Genomic DNA, 12,321 nt, shown 5'->3' with positions numbered 1-12,321 from the left:
ATATATATATATATATATATACATACATATATATATAAGAAAGACGCTAGCACGTGATTTGAGGAACATTTAACAAAATGAACCATGAAATAAAGGTTACCATGTTGATCCGTGTAGCTCTTATTGTTTGATTACGAGTAGTTAATTAATTATCTTATGAGTGATGGCTTTTAAACACTGCCAAAACAGTTTGGTATTAATTACAAAAGCAAATGGACAAAGTAGAAGTTTCTCGGAAATGCAGTTTTTTAATGAAAACATTTGTTACGAGATATATGGTGGGGTTGAGAGCAGATTTAGCGAGAAAATTGTAGTTTGAATAGTTTTAAACAAGTACAAATGTAACAAAAGAGACAGTCAAGGAAAACATTTTATTGGATTAATGTTTGAGCGAGCAAGTTACGAGGTCTGGGAGGTGAGGAAAGGTCATAAGTGAATATATGATAGGTGAACCAATCTAGTGGGTATTAGTCTAAAATAAAGATTGATGAGTTAATTATTTTAGGTCAGCTCGGAGGCACGTATGATGAGGTGTTATATAACAATTACAATATAATATGATGCTTTTTCTCACCTCTATTTTTTCTTTTTATTTTTTATAGGTGGAGAGGAGGGAAATATTTACTGATGTAAGTGCTGTTGATAGATTTAACTTAAGCACAAAGAATATAGAGATGCAATTATTTCAGTTAATCTTCTCTAAATAGGTATATCACTCGGTGTCGGAGTAATCAGTGACAAGGAAGACATTAATACTTGAAGTCTTACAATTAGAGTGACTTATATTCAGATATTAGGAACTTAAGAGCAGACGATTAGCTTCTGATATAAAATCAATGCAAAGCGCAAGCGGCGCGTGCTTAATTGTATTTTGCAAATATTGGCCACATTAAAGAGATCGATAAATATAATTACTCTCCTCTTACTTTGCTGTGTGTTTGAACAGGTGAAAATTAGCTTCTCTTTATTTATATATTCTATTTACTTTTTCACGTTTGATTTATTTTAGTGTATTCATTTGCTTGTTTGTTTATTTGTGTTATTTGTGTGTTTGTTTGTTCGTTTATTTTGTTGACCATCAAAGACTAACCTAAAATTAAACTAGCCTGCCTGCTGTTTACGAAAATATTGATTTCTTGCATAGGCATAAGGCCAATTTTTATAGAAGCTGTGTACAGTTGATACAATATTGCTAGTTTATATTTAATATCATTCAAATTCCTGAGGAATGGGAAACGAAGTTGACCGTGACGGTTTTTGAACTGAGAACATAGACGGGCAGGAATCAAACGTTCTAATGTATTCAAGGTAAAACATTGGTTTCTTTTACATGAAGTAGAAAACTCAACAGGAAAACAGATGCCTTACGTTTTCGAGGGATGTGAGTATTATAAGCTCCAGCTATTCTTGACACTTCACAGTTACATGGTTTCGCGTTTGATTCCGCAGTAGGATACTTCGAGTAGTTACTTTCTACTCTAACGAGAGATCGACCAGAGCTATTATTTTATAGGTTAATAGTTGGTGGTTTATTTCATCGCTATTCTAAGTTTTACCCACGTAAATTATGGGTATAACCTTCCAAACGAGGTCTCTTCAATTGTGAAAGGTAGTTACACAGCAGCAATGAAAAATATTGCAAGCCAGAATAAAACTGAACTTATATAATGTAAGGAGAGTACACAGTGTTGTTTGTCAGATCTGAAATCTATGGAGTTATGTTGTATTAGCTGGGAAATCAGATCACTAAACATTTTCCGGGTGAAAACTCTTCCAATGATGGCATTAAGACAATATTTCAGATCTTTTCAGTAATATTGATAGTTCTTTAAGGATCTGCAAGCATTCAGTTAGGGAGTCAGCAATTTGGCAATTCATTAAAGTATTGTTCAGCTTAACTAACAACAATCCAAGTTATTGGTGGACATTCGTGTCTTTGGTCCTTGAGTTTCCAGATGAATTGGAGCAGGAAAGTAGAATGTTTCCTGCTTATTGACCTCAGTGATTGAGATTAGTGATGATAATCTTTAAAATCGTTAGTTTCGTATAATTCCTTTCAATATTGATGAGAGGTACTACAGATACTCGATATATAATTCCTTAGCAAAGATGAGATCTGAGTGGCCAATCGGGTTGTTTTCGACAGTACAGCAAGATTGTTGGAGCAGAGACTACGTAACTATTCGATCTAGTGTGTTGTTTGTGATGAAATGTTATCCAGTCTAATATAAACGTTGTGAATATTGAAAAGATTAATACATTTAGGCGTTGGTGGAAAGTGTTGCCTTAATGAAGCTAGGAAATTGATGGCTATATTTGTGATTACGTCCATGTTATGTCGTAGATTAAACAATATTATCTTCAGTTCTCCTTTGATGCGGGGTCTTACTTCTACATGGTACTACACCGAGCTAGCGTCACGTCAAAATATAGAAGGGCATTATGAAAGAAATTCCTGTCACAGGATAGACCGAAGACTCTTATATATGTAGACTGGCTACATGGTTCTTCACTGACAAGCAGTTTATAAAGGATGTTCACGTCCTTCATTAATGTTGCTTCTTTGAGAGGGAAGATGGAAAGGAAAGGTAAATATCGAACAAGTACAGTTTCGTTTTGAACCAGCTTTTCCTGATCGATTAAACCTCTGCTTAGTAAGTTAAGTTTGGCAACATAACTGCTTGAAACGACATTTATGTCTTTGTGATGTTTCATGTGGAAAATCCCACATTTTCACCGATATTTGTAATTGCTTGGTCAAATTCAGGCTGGCATTTTGAGAAGAGATTGATCTGCTAAGACATCTAAATAAATCTCCATTTTTTTTTCTTCATTTTTTATGTCTTTATCCATAGTTTTCTCTGTCTTCTTTGTCGCCATCCATTTCATCGAGATTTTTGCTTTCTTTTTCTTGTCACTACGTTTTTCTCCTTCCTCTTTTATATTCTTAACTCTTTCTTTATCGTTGCCACCATCGACTCTTCTCCTTTTTCGCTCTTTTCTTCTTCATTTTCTTTTTATTATTATATTTCTTCTCCTTATTTTTTCCATTTTTTCTATTTGCTGTTCGTGATTTTCTTCTACTTTTCTTTTTCTATATTATCTGTGTCCTGAGAAAAGAATGGATGGTTGAATGAATGACTGAATGAATCAATGAGTTTCTGAAGAAGTTATTGATTGCGGTAGATATTAGTTAGCAAGTGAGTAAAATGTGAGAAAATGAATAAAGAAATAGAAAAAATATATATCATTTCCTACATCCCAAATATTCAGTTATACAAAAACCACAAACTGCTATTGCTGTAATTTCTGTTCACGTTTTAGTCCACATTCAAATGATTGAATCAATCATCTGTGATAAATTCTGTATTGCAACAGTAGGTTTCGATTCTCACTTGCTGCAGATCTCTTTCTCTCGCCTAGGGAAAGGAATTCTAAGAGGCAAAAATGTCACATAATCTCAGTATTCCCTTTTACAAATTCTCGGTCTTATATAAAAAGCAAAAATTAAGAACTGAATTGGGCTCAATAAATGTATAGAGTAAAGGTTTTCTGACAGCATTACGAAGAAGAAAAACTAATTCAATTCTCATGTTTACGACAGTAATGGATTGTACGCTAACGCTTTTTTTTTTGTTCGTATTTAAACATTCTCATCTAGCTGTATCTTCAGTTTCAACAAGTTGAAATATATGGATCACTGTCTCAGTTCACTCTTGTGCTGTCCTTAGATATTCTCTGTATTTTGAATCTGTCAGTCTCTTTATATTATCAGTCCAGTAATTCTTGGATTTCCCTTCTATCTTTTTAACCCGTTCATTTTGCCTGTATTAAAAGTTTCAGTAATCCATATTTTCTAATTAAGTGTCCAAAATATTTTCATTTTCTCTCTTCATTGGTGTCTAATATAATTTTACCTATGCAATTCATTTCTTCATCATTGGCTCTGTGTTCTGTCCGTAATATTCTCAAAAACCCACTATATGCCCACATTTCAAAGGCATGTAATCTATTCGATAATACTTTTGTTAATCCATGTGTCAATCGCTTCTCGACCTTTTGGCTTAGATCAAAGTGTAATATCCATGTTTCAATTCTGTATCGTAGCGTGAACCATGCATAACATTTTCCCACTTGTGATATTGTTTTTAATGTCAGTGTATTTGACTTTTTCTCAAATGATTTTCTACTTATTTAAATCCTTCTTTGAGTTCTACATCCTATTTCACATTTTCTGATTGCAAATATTCCAGGCACATTAACTTTGGTATCTATCTAGTTGGCTTTCCTTCAATTGCAATATTTACTTTCAGTGATTGTTGTTTCTTGTTGATTATAATTGGTTTTTGTTTTCTTTACATCCATTACTATTTCGTAACACATTCCTGTCTCATTTATTGATGTTTCCAGGTTCTATAGGTCATTTCTCTTGAAAGTTAATGAGAAAGTTTCATCTGAATATTTAAGTTTATTGGTATTCACTCCTCCTTTTGAAACTCAAAGAAATTTTCTTTTTGTCAGTTCTCAGTTCAGATGTTAAACAGGTTAAAGGAAACGAACCCAGATTTGCAAGTGTTCATTTCTAATGTTTCATTCTGTGATTTTTCATCTTTCAGTTCTGGCCGCCGCTGCTGTTGCTCCCAGTATATTTTTGTCAATATTTGGAGTACTTCAAGGCAGAGAGCTAGCAGAATCATTAGCACCCAATCAAAATGCTTTGCGACTTTTCGCTCACCTTCACATTCTGAAATTCAAATTCTGTAGATGTCAACTTTTCCTTTCATCCCTTCGGGTTAGATAAAATAAGTACCAGTCGAGCACTGGATCGATGTAATCGATTTACTCCTTCCCCGAAACTGCCAGCCTTGTGTCAAAATTTGAAATTAATATTTGGAGTTCTTCATCACATCTCACAAATTTTGATAGACATTCGATCATCTTCACATGTTTTACTGTGTCAAATTCCTTGATATAGTCTATAAGGTTTTATGTGAACACCTTGATTTATCCCCCAAAGCTCTTTTAAGTATTGTCTTTTGAGACTACATGTTCCTTCACGAGTTTCAATTCCTACTCTAAAACCACAATGTAGTTGACTGCTTCAGTTATCCATGCTGTAATTCTTTGTTGGGTAACTTTTTTAATAGTAAGCCCACTGAGCTAAAAGATTTTTTTCGGTTTATGGATCTAAACCCCGTGAAGTCCTGAGGTGTTCGTTTCTGTGCTAATGAATCAAAAACAGATTATTTCTCATAGGTTGGTTTGCGTCCAGTCTTATACATTAAATTATATAAGTATGTTATTAGATCTAGGTTGTAGTTTCCTAATACTTTAAATGTCTTTGGTATTTCATCTGCTTCAGTTTCTGTGCAATCTTTTGTTGATCTTCCTACCTTTTCCACTTCTTTTAAGATTTTGTCTCCATTAACAACTTCTACACTTATAATAGCTGACCTCTTTCCATCATCTTATTGCATTACTATGAATTTGACTCAATTAAATGTAATATTCCAATGATCAGTTTGAATGTTTCCATGTTTTTGTTCTTTATGCCATCATTCTATATACTTATGCATTTGCTATTTATGATCGCATTTATTTAACGTATGCCGGTCATTATATTATTTTACCTGCTTAGCATTTAGTAGAAAAATAAGAATTATGTCAAGAGAAATATAATCAAGCAACTTTCATTAGAAGGGGAAAATAGCGAATGAAACCGAAAATTCATGTCATACGTAACTGAATAAACTAATGAAGCTCAGCTGAAACTGCATATCGATTAAGTGCGGGAAAGCTAAATTTCAAATAAAGATGTATTTTCTCAGGTCAAGCATTTTCCGAATCGAAAATAAGTCAAAGTTCATCATGATGATATGTTTTGAGCACTATTATTACTATACCATTATTGTACCAGCCGTTATGTTGTTGGCACTCCGTCGCTTACGAATTCGAGGCTTCCAGTTGATCCGATCAACGGAACAGCCTGCTCGTGAAATTAACGTGCAAGTGGCTGAGCACTCCACAGACACGTGTACCCTTAACGTAGTTCTCGGGGATATTCAGTGTGACACAGTGTGACAAGGCTGACCCTTTGAATTACAGGCACAACAGAAACAGGAAGAAAGAGTGAGAGAAAGTTGTGGTGAAAGAGTACAGCAGGGTTCGCCACCATCCCCTGCCGGAGCCTCGTGGAGCTTTAGGTGTTTTCGCTCAATAAACACTCACAACGCCCGGTCTGGGAATCGAAACCGCGATCCTATGACCGCGAGTCCGCTGCCCTAACCACTGGGCTATTGCACCTCCACTCCCCAGCCGTTATGTACACAAGCACAATTATAACTATTATCAGATATTTTTGCTCACCTTAAAATATCTTTTTAACTTAGAGAGAGAAGTTCGAAAGTATGCAGTACCTATATTATGTAAGTGCATGAATATAAGTGGCTTTCAATCGAATTTGAAAACACGCCATCAACTCGACCTGCTGAAACATCTCTTGTTCAACAGTGTTTTGTCGCCTATCATTGTCAGGAATTAAACTCAAACAATATAACTAATTGGCACCGGACCAACAAGGTAGCGTTTATTAGTTTGCTTAATCTGCTAGAAATAATAACCAGATATCAATCAAGTCATAAAACGGGGAGACACAGGGAATATTGTAGTCTTAGTTCACGCTGTCCGAAAATCCTGGAATTATGACGGCTTACCGCGTCTTATCAATGATTGCTCAATTGTTGATTAAACGTGGGGCCGAACATAAACAATAACAACTAGCTGAAGTGATCAGATATTGTCGTAGCAAGCATACCGTGTTTTCTTGTGGTTTTCAATACGTTCTGAAACCAGTTGGCATATGATTATATATATATTTGCTTTAAGGAGATATAATTTGATACTCTTTAATCTGACGAATATTTCATGGATTAACCAGTGAGGCCATTGCCTACGACTCTATTCTTGGCCTTGACAACCGGAGAAAGGGAGGAAGCAAATTATCTGTGCCTCGGAGATCTGGTCCGAATGCTTGCAACAGAATGGAACATACTAAAGGCATTCATAGATCAGGTAGATTTAGTATACAAAAGAATTGTATGTTAAACAGGGCGACGAATTAAGGCTATTCCTCAAGATCAAGATTGATCTAACAGACTTAAATACAATTTCACTCCACCAAATTTCACAAAGCTTTAGTTAATCTGAAACTATGGCAGAAGGCTTCTTATCAAAGTGCCATGCAATGGAATCTAACTTAAAATCACATAGTTCGAAGCAAACATGTTAACCACAAAAGTATGTTAGCGTCCATACGTTTGTAAGTTGTAATGTAAGTCAATGGACCACTAAAACATTTTCTAGTACCACCCTTATCCATGTGTCATGGTGAAAGAATTGCCAATGGCAAATTTAATATGCAACTATGTTTTCTGATAAAACACATTCATGATTAGTACAAAACATTAATTTTAATTCTCACGTCGTATTCAGAGAGATATTGTTTTCTCATTAACGGTACCATTGCCTTTGTTGTTTTCTCATTAAAGGTACCACACTGGTGCAACATGAACTGTGGGGAAGGAAATAGTCGATTAACTGTAACAATGTACTTCTTTTATTGACTCTACAGCAAAAAAAGTGAAGACCACCCCGGTGAGATTTCAGAATGTAATGTAAAGAGACGTTATAAAATATTTTCACTGACATACTCTTTTTTCGGCTAGCGACCATCGTCCTTCAACATTAACACTAACAGAGAGACTAGGTACTGTCCGGTTACTGAGACAAAATAACGCTAGGTAGTATTGTGCTGATTTTGATATACATTTCAAATTAACTAATAAAAAAGAAACTTTGTCTATTTTCACTAAAATAGGAATTATAGCAAAATTTAATTTTGTGTCAGAAGCTGACGTAATAATGTAACATTATTATGTTGCATACTTAATGCATGTGTTTTGTTTAAATGCTTTCAGGCTGCGGTACCTCGTCCGGGGAAAATCCATTTAAGAGTGTTAAAAAAAACACTGCATCACTCAAAACCAGGCGAAGACAATCGCTCTGTAGGTGATCGAGAACAGTAGATATCGATATTTCTACTGGTCAGTACTGTATACCCGAATCACCCCGGAAATTGATTCAAATTGCTGGTCTAAGTACTAGCGCAAAATTGCCAACTAGCGTAAAATTTATCTGCTGATGTGTAACGTACCACACAAATTTTGTGGTATAGAATATTTTTTAACACTCAACGTCTTAAAGGGATTTTCCCTGGACGAAATGCCTCAACCTGAAAGCGTTTAAACACAACAAATAGATTAAAGAATTACAACAAAAATTTTTTGATTGCTTGATCCATCCAACAGCTCCGAGTAACAATATACTTTGAGGGGATTTAACTCCATATGTAGAAGATTTAGCTATCACTCAGAGTTCTCAGACATGCATACAAACGTACTATGTATGCATGCATGCGTACGTGCATGTGTACGTATATATAACAGTTTTCCTCAGGTCAAGCTACAATGAGGAGGTCTTCAGCGTTGTATCATACATAAGCACATATCTAAGAGACTATGGTGGAATTTCGAGATAGAATTGGCTGCTGTCTTTAAGTGGTTAAACGAAAAACCATCTTCTTTGGACACCCGTTCCTTTTACTATCGACATAGGTAACATCCTATCATATTTGTTTGAAGTGTTAATACACGTTGTCAGGGAACAAAAATGCATTTTATATTTAAAGGCATTTTTGTTCCCAATCGGAATCTACGAGAATCAAAACACTGATATCCAAAAATAAAAGCAACAATAAAAATATAAAGGAAAGTTAAAAGCAGATACAAAATTTAACTATTTAGAAGTTAAGCTTTTGTTTTCGTAATTCAGAGACTGAGTCAGTTTTTTGCATAGACTATTTCAACCAAAGCCAAAAAGCGTCATTTGAGGAAATTTTGCCAACTGGTTTTACCAACATACAAGCACACAAAGACACACATATATATATGAATATATATATAAAATGTATGTATATATATATATAAAAGTGTATGTAAATGTACGTTTGTGTATGTGTCTGCGTGTGCGCGCGCGTGCGTGCGCGTGTGTGAGTGTGTGTGTACATGGCGTAAGAGGGCATGTGTGTATATTACGTAAGATGGTGTGAATTTCTAACTTATATGTATCAGACACAGCTACCATGGAGAGGTTTCCGTGTATTTTATTTTATGGCTTAGGTACCTGCTTTGCCCAGATATTGCACCAAAGTAACAGTATGCAGCAATAAGGAGGAAGAAACTGTCACTCACTGAATCCATATATAACGCTTTCTTTGACAACATAGATATCACATTCTCAGTCAACATAGACAATGCGTCTCTGTTTCAATCGTTTATGTAACGTGGCTAGAAGAATTACTAGAACTAAGCTCATTTTAAATTTCAGCGACTTCGCTGTCAAAATATTACTGTCAGAGATAGCAACAGTTATTCCTGCCTCTGCGATGCAAGTCGATTTTCTGAAAAAATAGAAGACAGATAAATAGCTGCATAATGAGTTACCGACAAAAATGTAAGATCGAAGCGCCATTTCCCCCCCCCCCCTCTCTCTCTCTATCTATCTATCTATGTCTCTCCTGATATATACGTATATATTTATGTATGTGTGTGTTTGGATGGCTATGTACACGCAAAGATATATATATGTTATATATATGTTATATGTATATATACATACATGAATTGCTAGCAAGGACACTGTATTCCGTTTTGTATTAATAATATATTACCAAGGTTTACTAGTCGATATTGTGCCTTAATTTTGTGTTAGGAGTGCATTGTTTCCATTTTTAAATTTATCTCTACAGAAAATCTGTAGAGATCAGAGCCAGCCGTGAAAGTTATGATGTTTCATATCCAAATACGTCTATGGAAAGAATGCGATCGAAGGTAGAAAAATTGGTAATGGGTGTATATGCATATTTCAAGATTTATTGCTCCTTCATCAGCACTACATCCAACCCATCAACTATCCACGAACGCATTGCTTAAATACTCAGTAAGTTTAGCGGTGCATCATTATTTGATAGACCACTTAGCATATTAAACGCATTTCTGGCAACTAATACGTAAAGATTGCTAGCTAGGACATTGTATTTCGTTTTGCTGCCATCTTATACTACCAAGTATATTAAAAGTCTACAAGTCGATACCATGCCTTATTTTTGTGTTTGCAGTTTTTATATTTTTAACTTTATATCAGCAGATTTAAACACATTCCTAGCAGCGCACCAGTTAAACTTGAAAATAAATATATATGTGTATGTATGTAGACAGATAGATAGATAGATACATACATACATACATACATACATACATACATACATACATACATACATACATATATACATACACAGGGAAGAAAAGCATCATAAACACAAAATGCAGTTTATACCATTCGGATAAACTGCATCCGAAAATACGTCAAATTCGACTTAATAAAGTCAAAGGCTTCCTAAAAAGAAAACAATTACCACTTAAAATTGATAAACGATGGAATTGTAAAGGCGATGAAAACTTGACCTTATGCAAATGATAGATCATGTGATTTCCGCCTTCCACTGCTTCTGTTGCTATTATTTACCATTCGGTATTGATACTACTTTTGTTGGTATTATTTTTAATAAGCCTACTGGCTGTTTGCTTTGCTTCACTACTGCCTGTATTCTATGTATGTCGCAGATGGGAGAATTGCTGCTATGTCTAGCCGCGCGTATCTCCCACTAAGAAGGCCAAGGAAGGCGAAAACCATGTGATATGGTAGTGTGGTATTGCTGCGGTTGTGGAGGATTATCTCCCGCCAGCGATATAAACACGACTGCTTTTATGCCCCACAATTCCATATGAGGGTTTCTCTGTTGATAAGTAACGTTGTATTCAACGTTCTAACACAACATTGCTTTTTTGGAATTAATAATGCTTCAGTCGTTACTAACTTCATACATATATAGCCTCGAGCCAAACAAAGCCTTATGAGTGGATTTGGTAGACTAAAACTGAAAGAAGCCCGTCGCGCGCGCGGGTGCGTGTGTGTGTGTGTCTGTGTGTGCGTCTGTGTCTGTGTGTGTGTGTGTGTGTGTCTGTGTGTGTGTGTGTGTGTGTGTGTGTGTGTCTGTCTGTCTGTTTCTGTGTTTGTCCCCCACAACCGGTGTTGGTATGTCTATGTCCCCATAACTTAGCGGTTTGGCATAAGAAAAAGTACCGGGCTTTAAAAAATAAATAGTGGGATCAATTTATATATATATCGAAAATTATTATTTCTAAATCTCTGAACGAGAGATATTCAGTAACAGTACTCTAAAGTAAAGAGTATTGTTTCCTGGAACTAAATAACAGTAACAATCGTCCTAACTAGGACTACCACATTATTTTGGTAAATAATCTTTACTCTAGAGTAATGTTACTGAATGTCTCTCATTCAGAGATTTAGGAATAATAATTTTCTTTTTATTAAGTCAGTGATGTGTGTCACTTTGAAAAGTATATATTTCGAACAATAGTTTAGAGACGCCATCTCTAGCCGAGCAGTTATTCTGTGGTGATGAACGGAAATAACCCAGAAACCATTGGTACTCAGATATTTCTTCGAGCTGAGTTGGAACGCTGAACTCCCGTATTCGAAAATATAAGGACGCAGATAGTGTGTCGTATAGCCAGCTGGAGACGATGTTTCCTGGGGCTAAATAACAGTAATAATCGTCCTAACCAGGACTGCCACATTATGTTGGCAAATAATCTTTACTCCATATATATATATATATATATATATATAATTATTACAAATTAAAAGGGTAAAGATTTATCAATTTATTAATTTATTAATAAATCAACAATTAATAATTGCTGATCCCTTAACTATGTGTATATATATATACTTAACTATGTGTATATATATATATATATATATATATATGTAGCGAATGCTTTCAAAGCCAACTTCTTAGAATTCTTTTATTACATTAAATCATTTCTGAACAGAATTATGTCGTTACACTTTTCGTTGTGTATCCCGATGTCTGATGCAATGAAGTTGACTTAAATCATGTTCGTTGTCATCTGATTATATGTGTGTATATATATATATATATATATATATATATATATAATTTAAACCTCTAGTATAGCGTTTATAGCCTCCCTCCCGTTATAACTCTATGTAAGCCAGCATTCTTGTTTCTAACGGTCACTTATTTGGCCATATAATATTATAACTCGTACGTAATCTTATCATTTCGCTTTTGTCTTGCTTCTATTTGTTGGTTCC

Source organism: Octopus bimaculoides, chromosome 12 (genome assembly GCF_001194135.2).
Source record: "Octopus bimaculoides isolate UCB-OBI-ISO-001 chromosome 12, ASM119413v2, whole genome shotgun sequence".
Lineage (NCBI taxonomy): Eukaryota > Metazoa > Mollusca > Cephalopoda > Octopoda > Octopodidae > Octopus > Octopus bimaculoides.
The sequence above is the reverse complement of the archived record's forward strand: the minus strand, read 5'-3'. Positions refer to the sequence as shown.